This window comes from Mytilus edulis, chromosome 12 (assembly GCF_963676685.1).
Source record: "Mytilus edulis chromosome 12, xbMytEdul2.2, whole genome shotgun sequence".
Lineage (NCBI taxonomy): Eukaryota > Metazoa > Mollusca > Bivalvia > Mytilida > Mytilidae > Mytilus > Mytilus edulis.
Window position 1 is genome coordinate 75,387,599 of NC_092355.1, and position 10,401 is coordinate 75,397,999.

Consider the following 10,401-nt stretch of genomic DNA (forward strand, 5'->3'; position numbering starts at 1 on the left):
CATTACATAATAGTTGAACACGGGGCATATACTATAAAATATTACCTCATGTGTTTTTACCAAGGGACTGGCACCTCCTTGTTCTACCAGATATTGTGTGGTCTGTAGATGTCCCCACTCAGCAGCCCAATGTAAAGCTGTGTATCCATTGATCTATAATATAACCAAATAACATGTAACTATAATGGACAATACTTTGTAATCAATATCAAAAATATACAACATATCCTACAACTGACATTAACACTTGTCTGATAAACTGGACAATTTTGTGTAATAAATATAAACAAAATATATATCACATGAACACAGGCAAAATTGCAACGCATTTAAACGCATGTTTACCAGGAATTTACCCTACGTTTCAAAACATGTCAGAAACGCATGTTTAAAGCACCGTACGTTAAACGCATGTTTGGAGAACGTATTGTTTACATGCGTTTATGGAAAACATGCGTTTGGAAACACATGGTAAACGGATGTTTATGTGAAACTTGTGTTTGAAAACACATGATAAACGCATGTTCATGGTAACCATATGTTTGAGAACATATGGTTAACAGATGATCATAAACCGTATGGTAAACATAATGTTTGGATGATGGTTGCTTTACTTCCAGTTGCAGGTCATATGCATATTCAGGCTATGAGATCATGATAATCAGAAATGAGCTCCAACCCTAATTTGTATAAGACTGACACCCTAACTCACAAAGTAACAGTTTGCAGGAAGATATGTCTCCCTATCTGAACACAAAATTCTGACTATGTGTTGATTCAGTCTGCTCTTACTTCTTAATGTTTTTTGCCAAGCAAAGCAGCTTATACCAGTTTTCAAGTCTTTGCATTGACTCGGTCCCTGTTTGAACCCTTAATAACCTCTTGCACTCAAGGCAATCAATTTCAGAATAACTGTGGGGTTCTAATAACATGTAGAATATACGAACAAAACATGTCATCATGTGAATTATTCATTTGAAATAAAACTTTCATGGTACCAATTCTATTGCATCATATGAGCATTTCGTCTGAATGCAGATGTTTTAATCAATAAAGAATCTACAGCTTTACAGTTTGCACTTTGACATGGTTTTTTTAAGGATTTTTAGGAACGCTTACAAATTGTATCATTAAGATGAGAACCCCTTAACCATCCTATCAGCTTAAAATTAAATCAATTTCTATACATGCATGTTTTCTTAAAATGACATGATTGATAATAAATTCTCATCTTTGGTAACAGAATATATTTTAAAAATTTGTTAATAGTATAATAAAATGTACATATATGTAACACAAGTTAAAGTCTATTTCTTCATCTTTTTTTTTCTTCTTTTAACAGTTTCTTTCCATGGCAGATTCTGAAATAAACGCAAGATGCAAATTTTATAATAACAGCAACTAACTATCAATATATCTTGATTTTAAAACAAGCAAAATAATCAAATTAAGGTTAATATTATTATTACTTACAGTGATACATGATCATCTGTATATTTACAAGCATTCTGTCAGTATTGCATTTCAATTTTTCGGACCACAGCTGAATTATCACGTTGTGATTGGTTAAACGCCGTCACGTGGCGACCCCCTATGAGACCGTTTGGTTTTAGTAAGTTTCATAAGAGGTTCATGACACGTTAATGGTGACGTCATCTATTAGTATTAATGATGTGTTTCTTTGTTAATTTTTTCAACAGAACGCAGCAGAAAAAGTCTGGTGTCCGGTAAATTCGTTATATGGTTAACTACTGACCCCCTACAGATCCATAGAGGGTGAATAAAATTCGGCCTCACCCCCTATGGATTTACTAACCCTCTATGGATCTGTAGGGGTCAGTAGCAAACCATATAACTTATAATATAGTCCCCTACCAGTTAAATTTCATTGTATTGGAACAAATTTCTAACTTTATCTACTGTGGAATCATTTTTATTCGTTGGATAGCAATTTTTGCAGATTTCGTGTGAACAGTTGAACCAGGACATTGAATGACAATTTTTCCTATGGCTTGTATGCAGACTTCAGCAAAACCACGAAATTAAATATCCAAGAACATGTAAGTTTTCCTCAATCCACGAAAATTGGTACCCAGGAAAATAAATGAATCCACAGTATAACTTGTCATGGTGTAACATGTGTAAACTATATAACAAATATCAAATCAAAGTGTTGAAAACTAATTTATTAAGTGAATTTTGTAAGACCAAGGACCATTATTATGCTCAAAATCATAAGACCAGAAAAAAAATTAAACTGGATCTGTTACTTGTCATGATAAAACAATATCATATCAATATCTTCAAGCATGAAGAAACAAGAATGTGTCCATAGACTAGTTCATGGATGCCCCACTTGCACTATCATTTTCTTTGTTCAGTGACCATGAAATTGGGAACAAAACTCTATATTGGCATTAAAATTTAGACAGATCATATCATTGGACTTCAACTTCATCAAAAACTACTTTGACCAAAAATTTTAACCTGAAGAAAGACAGACAGAGAAACCAATGCACAAACCGAGATACAAAATGCCCATACATATAAAAGGGGCATAAAAAATTGTGGAAAACTGGATGGACAGACCACAGAAAGGGAACTAAAAAGTTAAAACCATTGAAAATCACATATATATCAGAATACTTATTTAAACAGTGATTTTTTTCTCTTCTCAAATAACTCATTATAACTAATATTAAAGGAAACAATTTCTGTTTGCATCCTCAACTGTCACCTTTCTCTAGTTTTAATTGTTTGATATACTTTACATGTCATTTTTAAAGCATAAAGATACATGTTAATGTGTTTTGTCTAACTAATTTATAAACTTCCTAATAATCCAAATTGCAAAATAATTATGTTTTAAATTTTACTACTTTTTTGTTGTTGAGGGCAAAGAAATTCAAAAGTAACATTGTAATCCCACATGCAGGATTCTGCACCATGAATGACATGCAGATGTGAAATGGGTTAACGCAGTATCGCAAATTTTGATTCAGTCGAAGTGCAATGATGGCATTGTGACACTTTTTTATCGATAGTTTTGCTGAATTGCTAAGGTGGCAATTTGAATTTGTTTATCATATTTTCTATGTTATTTTTTAATGTTTACATGTGAATTCGGTCAAGGAAATTCCTGTTTACCACCCACTTCATTTAGTAGTGATATAATTTGATTGGTTGAGGTCACAAGTTAATAAAACATTCATAAATATATATATATTCTATATAACATAATACCTTGTCTTAACTTTCTCATGCTGGTGTCCATGTACTGTGTCTGTAATATTTTCCTCTTTTCTTTACTTTTTTTCACTTGTATATGTTCCATTTCTCCCAACAAAAGTCCAAAAAAACTCAACTTCATCAGGCCCATTGCCATATATTAGCTTGTTTTTGTGTAAAAATGACCTCTGAAATTAAAACAATTAAAATATTGATTTTATTACAATTTACTGATTTAAGGATTATATACCCATCTTATGTACCTATGTTTAGTAAACCAGATGCTCCGCAGTGCACAGCTTTATAAGATAGCAGAGGTCAAACCCTGAACATGTGGAGCAAGTATGACACAACATTTAAGCTTGACACAGCTCTGAATTTGGATTGTGATTAAATAGTTGACACAACATAGGTTTCTGACACAGAATAAATGTACATGTGGTCTAAGAACTTAAACTTAAAAACTTAAAAATTTTAAATTGGACATTTATCTTTCATGGTCCAATATCCAAAATCTAAATAGATATAGGAAGATGTGGTGTGAGTGCCAATGAGACAACTCTCCATCCAAGTAACAATGTTACATGGTTACATGGTTAGATTCAGCATATCATAGAACCCCAAGAATTCAATTTTTGATGAAATTAAATGAAATCAAATAATGTTCAATTTTAGACCCTTTAGTTTAGTTTAAACATATTTATTTAGAGTGGATTGGGAAACAAGTTTTGCAACTTATATTAATCCCTTTCCACTTTGCAGGTGCGAGTGCTGCCTTGTAGCGGCATTAGCCTACTCTTTTTCGAAATCTACAAGGGTGTCTTTAAAATGCAAGAGATATATGGCTCTCTCTTATCACAGGTCAGCCATTTATCATCCCCTTCCGACGGACTTTCATCGTTTCCTCAAGACCATACTCGCAGATGGTGTCAAGGGAGAGCCGAAAATTGAGTTCCTGAAATTTTCGTCCCAAACGGGAATCGAACCAGGAACCTTTGTGTTAGTAGTCCGATGCACTAACCACTACACCAGGAGACCTCAATGTGAACCAATTTGATAACCAGGGCCTAAATATTAAATATCTAAATACATGGTTAGATTCAGCATATTGACGAACCCCATATATTCAATCTTTGTAAAAATCAAACGAAGTTTAATTTTGGACCCCGATCTGAAACTTGAAAACTTGGCCCATAATCAAAAATCTAAGTACACGTTAAGATTTAGCATATCAAAGAACCCAAAGAAATCATTTTTTGTTAAAATCAAACTAAGTTTAATTTTGGACCTTTTGGACCTTGATGTAGACCAATTTGAAAACAGGACCAAAAATTCAGAATCTAAATAAACGGTTAGATTTGGCATATCAAAGAACCCCAATAATTCATTTTTTTATGAAATCAAACAAAGTTTCATTTGGACCCTTTCGGATCCTTATTCCTAAACTGTAGGGACCAAAACTCCCAAAATCAATCCCAACCTTTCTTTTGTGGTCATAAACCTTGTGTTAAAATTTTATAGATTTCAACTTACTAATGCTAAAGTTAGTGTGCAAAAACCAAGAAAAATGCTTATTTGGGACCTTTTTTTTGGCCCCTTATTCCAAAACTCCCAAAATCAATCCTAACCTTCCTTTTGGGGTCCTAAACCTTATGTTCATAGAAATTTCATAGATTTCTGTTGACTTATACTAAAGTTATTGTGCGAAAAATAAGAAAAGTGCTTATATGGGCCCTTTTTGGCCCCTAATTCCTAAACTGTTGGGACCAAAACTCCCAAAATCAATCCAACCTTCCTTTTATGGTCATTAACCTTGTGTTTAAATTTCAAAGATTTCTATACTTGATTGTAAAGAGAGCTTCCAATTTAAAAAATAGGTTACTGCTAACATGGTTAATTTTCAAACTAACCCAAGAAATGAAGAATAAAAAATATCACCTCTACATGTATGTCCTCAACATTTACTTGTACATGTACGTACATTGTACATGTAAGGGACGACATCAAAAGATCGATGTAGGATAAAAAATTTAAATCAAATAGTTTGGGGGTGGGGGGTTAAAATTCTGCAAGTTTTGTATATCTAAAATCGATATTTACATATATCCCTATTGGTAAATCAATTTTTCCCAAATTAAGTTAAGAGGGGGGGGGGGGGGGTGCGGGTGTCAGTGAAAACACTTTGTGAAGTATGTTTTTTATCCTACATTGAACTTTTGATGTCGTCCCCGAGTCTGAAAACAAAAAAAATATTTAAACAACTTAAACATAACTTTCATTACATACCTCTGATCACACATTTGCAATGTTTCATTGGCTGCTGCTCCTTATTTGCACATGAATCAATACAGCACTTTTCAAATCCACTACTAGTCTAGATACATGTATAAATATAGAAAGCATTGCCTCTAATGACTTCTGTTTTGTTGATTATTTTCCACTACTTCTTTTAGTGCATGTACTTTCATTAAAAATGCTATTAAAAAGAAACATGTTTGAATGCATAAACATGATAAAAGGAAGTTATATTTTATGATACATGTAACTGGCAAAATAGCCTCACTTTGACATTTCAAAATAAGACTAGCAGATTTGCCCTAAAAAATATGACTTTATAAAAAGCATTTCATCAATTATTTTAATGTTCTTCTGCATCATTTCAAATCAATATGATCAATACGACATGTTAATGAATGAACTGGTTATATTGCATCTCTGATTTGTCAATTAATGTCAATCTTTAGGCAAAAAACATAATACATGTACATGTATTAACATGATTAAGGAATTTGAAATTTTAAGTTATATGAAGATGTGGTATGAGTGCCAATGAGACAACTCTCCATCAAAATAACAATTTATAAATGTAAATTATAGGTCAAGGTACGGCCTTTAACACAGAGCAATGCAGAGCCTTGGCTCACATCAAACAGCAAGTATATACATGTATGTATCACGATTTTGTGCTGTATTCGTGTCAGTTCTGACTTTAATACACCTATAGATATTAAAATTGAGAATGGAAATGGGGAATATCTATACATTAAATGATTTACATGTACATGTCTATCAAATCATCTAGTGCCCAAATTTTTTAATTTCTATAGAATTACAGCCACATGATTAATTATCTGCCTTTTCACAATGAAAATGACATGAAAAAAAATAGTATAATAACAGCATCCCCCTTTTATAAAGTGACTTGTATATTTATTTTGTACACCGTTAATAAACAATCTTTTGTGTCTGGCTTCATGCATTTAGTGATATTTCTTTTGGTATTGGATATTGATTGCTACATGTATGTCTTATATAAAATTATGAGTGAGTTTTAATTCATGTGTCAAACAAGCAGATACATGTAGGATACGGGTATTAAAATTAGAAACCATTTCAGAAAAGAATACCCACTTTAGAGTGATCTGTAAGACACATGTAGGATTGAAATCTTATTTTTTTATTTATAAATAATAATAAATAAATAAAAAAATAATAATAAATAAGCTTTATTTAGAGTCGGCATGGTATATAAAACATCGACAAACAAAAGCTCTAATGAGCTTTTAACCGACATATTTAAATTACCTTTAAAGGAGTTATTGAAGCATCATCACGCATGACTGGAGAAGGCCCCAGTTTGGCAGTCAGTGCAACCCCCCACTTTTATTAACATTTCTGGATCTGCCACTGTTGACCAATTCAACCAGCTGTGAAAATGAGATAAAAGTTATGTGAAACTTGGCATTCACTACACACAAAACAGTTGACCTATTACTTATTTACTTGGAATGATTAAGTTTTTACATATACTAAAATCATATAAAATCAAACAGTGACTGTGTATTCCAAACTCTGTGCATGTATGATTGACAAAAGGTGGTCAATGGTTTTCAGGGTGTTTGGTGGTGTTTTGGGTGACGAAAAGACCCACCCCTCTGGATTTCATGTTTTTATGCCCCGGGTTTTGCAATCAGGACCCCTCCAACCCCCCTAGAAGACAAATACTTTGATTACAAAAAGCCTGTTCTCACAAGAAGGTCATAATCACTTTACATAAGTCTTACAGGAAATTTTCATTATTATTCCTGATATATGTATAGCACTCTCAGCTATGATTATAAGTAATTTTAAACTTTTGACCATTTTAATTCTTGTAAATACATGTATCATTGTATATGCAGTTGTTGTTTTTTATCATTTTCCTACACCCTAGCACATATAAATTATTATATATTTTTAAAAAACTTTATGATGACAATCCTATGAATTAATTATGATATCTATTATTTAGTGATCATTATAACCAAATTCAGTCATCTGTATATAATATATTATTTGTTTCCCTATGTTTTAAGGTGTAAATAGTTGCTCAAACTATACCCTTTGGGTAGTGCTCCACATTTAATGGAGGAATATACAAGAAACTGAACTGAACTGAACTGAACATAAAAAAGGGACCGGTACCCTATTCTAACCAGCAGGGCATGAAACAGCGACCTTGATTTTTGGCATATTTGTAATATAAGGTGTAACACCACTAATTCAGGCCCGGCCAGAAAGCACATACCAGAAAGAAGTACATATTTAACACAAAATAGTTCCTACGCATGAGTGTAACTTTCAAAATATGTAGAATATTTAGGTATTTTTGGTATCAAATGAAAGCTGAAGGACTGGTGATCATTGTAGAACACTTTTGGACTTTTAATTTTGAATAGTAAAAAAACTGCACCAAATTTTAAAAAGAGGGTACATTTTGTCTGTTTGTCAGATCTGAAGTACCAGTTTTGGTACATCTGAAGTTCCGGGAACCAGTTCTTTCTTATATGCAATGTAAGGTATGTTGATTTTTTCAGTACAAGACACCATAAAGTGTTGCTTTGAAATGCAATGATTGCCACTTTATTTGAACTTAAAATAAAAGAGGTGTGCCTGCTTGAAACGGAGGAATTTAACATAGAAAGCAATGGGACCATGAATTAGTGGTGTACTTCCTATTACAGAGAATCACCAGAAATCCAATTTTTAGAAGTTGTACCTATTCCAATGAAAATAAGTCAAATAGGATGTTAGTAATCATGTCTAATCATCTTTTTTGGGTCAACCGTCCTGCTTATGGGAAATTTAAGCTCTTAAATTGGCATACTCAAATTATGTTAGCCTTTTATGGTCATACAACATGCATGCAGTTAAGACTTGACTCCAAGTTCTCATTTTTGCATTTTTTCTGATTCAAATCAATAAAACATGTATTTTATGACTTGTTTATGGAACAAAATAGCTCTTGGTCAAAATAATCTCATGATTTTTCAAGTTTTTTTGTTTTTCTTATGGTAGCCTTTTACAATCTAGGCAAATGGTATATACTCATATAAGAATTCTTAAATCTCACTGTACATGTAATTTTGGACCAGTTTAGCAAGTTATCTAGCTGAGGGATATATAAATTGCTCTTATTAATCTATGTTTTACCACAGAATTATATTTCATGCAAAAAAAAAGCCTTTTTTCAATTTCAAGAAAAAAGGGGGGATAATTTCTCATTTATGTCTTAAGTTTGGACTAATGTATTGTTATTTAATGAAGAACCTCTGATAAAAATATGACTATTAGTAAGCACATAGCTTTCCTAATAGAAATTAATAAATAAAACAATGATATTGAGAATAGAAAAAATATATTGGCCAATGGTAATATACATATGCAGTTTTCTTTGAATAACCCATATGTTACTACCAGTCCAATTTGAGCTTTAAATTAATAAAATAGTATTTGGACTAAGGCTTTATATCTTTTTTATTGCTTGAAATAGATCATAGAATGAAATAAAGTAATGCTCAAGTCAATATAGCAAGTTTGGTTCTGTTATAGGTGTAACACCACTAATTCAGGCCCGGCCAGAAAGCACATACCAGAAAGTAGTACATATTTAACACAAAATAGTTCCTACGCATGAGTGTAACTTTCAAAATATGTAGAATATTTAGGTATTTTTGGTATCAAATGAAAGCTGAAGGACTGGTGATCATTGTAGAACACTTTTGGACTTTTAATTTTGAATAGTAAAAAAACTGCACCAAATTTTAAAAAGAGGGTACATTTTGTCTGTTTGTCAGATCTGAAGTACCAGTTTTGGTACATCTGAAGTTCCGGGAACCAGTTCTTTCTTTTATGCAATGTAAGGTATGTTGATTTTTTCAGTACAAGACACCATAAAGTGTTGCTTTGAAATGCAATGATTGCCACTTTATTTGAACTTAAAATAAAAGAGGTGTGCCTGCTTGAAACGGAGGAATTTAACATAGAAAGCAATGGGACCATGAATTAGTGGTGTATTTCCATAAAAGTAATATTGGAAGTACCCCCCCCCACCCCCCCCCCCCCCCCCCCTTTCCCAGATACAAACATACCATTCATATGTCGGATAGTGTTGTATTATTATATTTTATGATATAAACTCAACATGCTCAATGGAACTGAAAGTTGAAGTACATGAAGTATGGAAGATGTCTTAAATTATTTACAGAGTATGGACTATGGACGATGTGCATGGTGTGGCGGTATATGGTCGACACAGAGAGAATTTAATGCTTACATCTTTCTGCTTATCCATTTTAAAAAATGTGAATGATAAATTGTTTTTACCTTTCTTTGTGCTTTCCAAGTGGCAAGTCACCAATCAAAACAAAAACACTTTCGTTGCGTTGACTTTCATTTCCATCGTTCCCTGGTTTCTTCCAGTGAATCTACAAGTTATCTATTTCCATTTACATGTTTATCGGTTTGACCATCAGTTTGAACAACCAGAGTTGTTTATACCATATATCTCTGACACTGTCCATTTTTGCAGTTAGTTTTATAAAATTGAAACCTCCATCCGCAGCTCGTGAGCGTTGGTATTGCGTCATAGTATACAAAATGGTAACGGTGAGAATTCCGGGTTTGCGTACTCTCGTATATTTGCTAAAGTGAGGGTCTGGAAACCGTTTCGGGAGGAAAGAATAAAGAATGATGGACGAATTAAAATGCAAAATAATGAGAGAAAAAAATAAAGAAAGGAAAGAGGAGAGTAAAAATGCAAAAAATAGAATAAAGAACATTTGAAAATCATGGAGCTAAACTTCTAAATTATAATTAGACTGAATATTGAGAATTATTGAAAGTAAAGGACAC

At 32.6% G+C, this 10,401-nt stretch overlaps 1 long non-coding RNA gene across 1 annotated transcript; it reads right to left on the bottom strand.

Annotated features, from left to right (window-relative positions):
• Nucleotides 1–1,232: 1,232 nt before the first annotated feature.
• Nucleotides 1,233–10,137, bottom strand: LOC139499121 (uncharacterized). The gene is made up of 5 exons (XR_011658109.1): nucleotides 9,874–10,137; nucleotides 6,814–6,935; nucleotides 5,515–5,704; nucleotides 3,244–3,416; nucleotides 1,233–1,361 (listed from the first exon to the last, which is right to left on the bottom strand). It is a non-coding gene; the product is annotated as an uncharacterized lncRNA (long non-coding RNA).
• Between the last annotated feature and the right edge of the window lie 264 nt (nucleotides 10,138–10,401).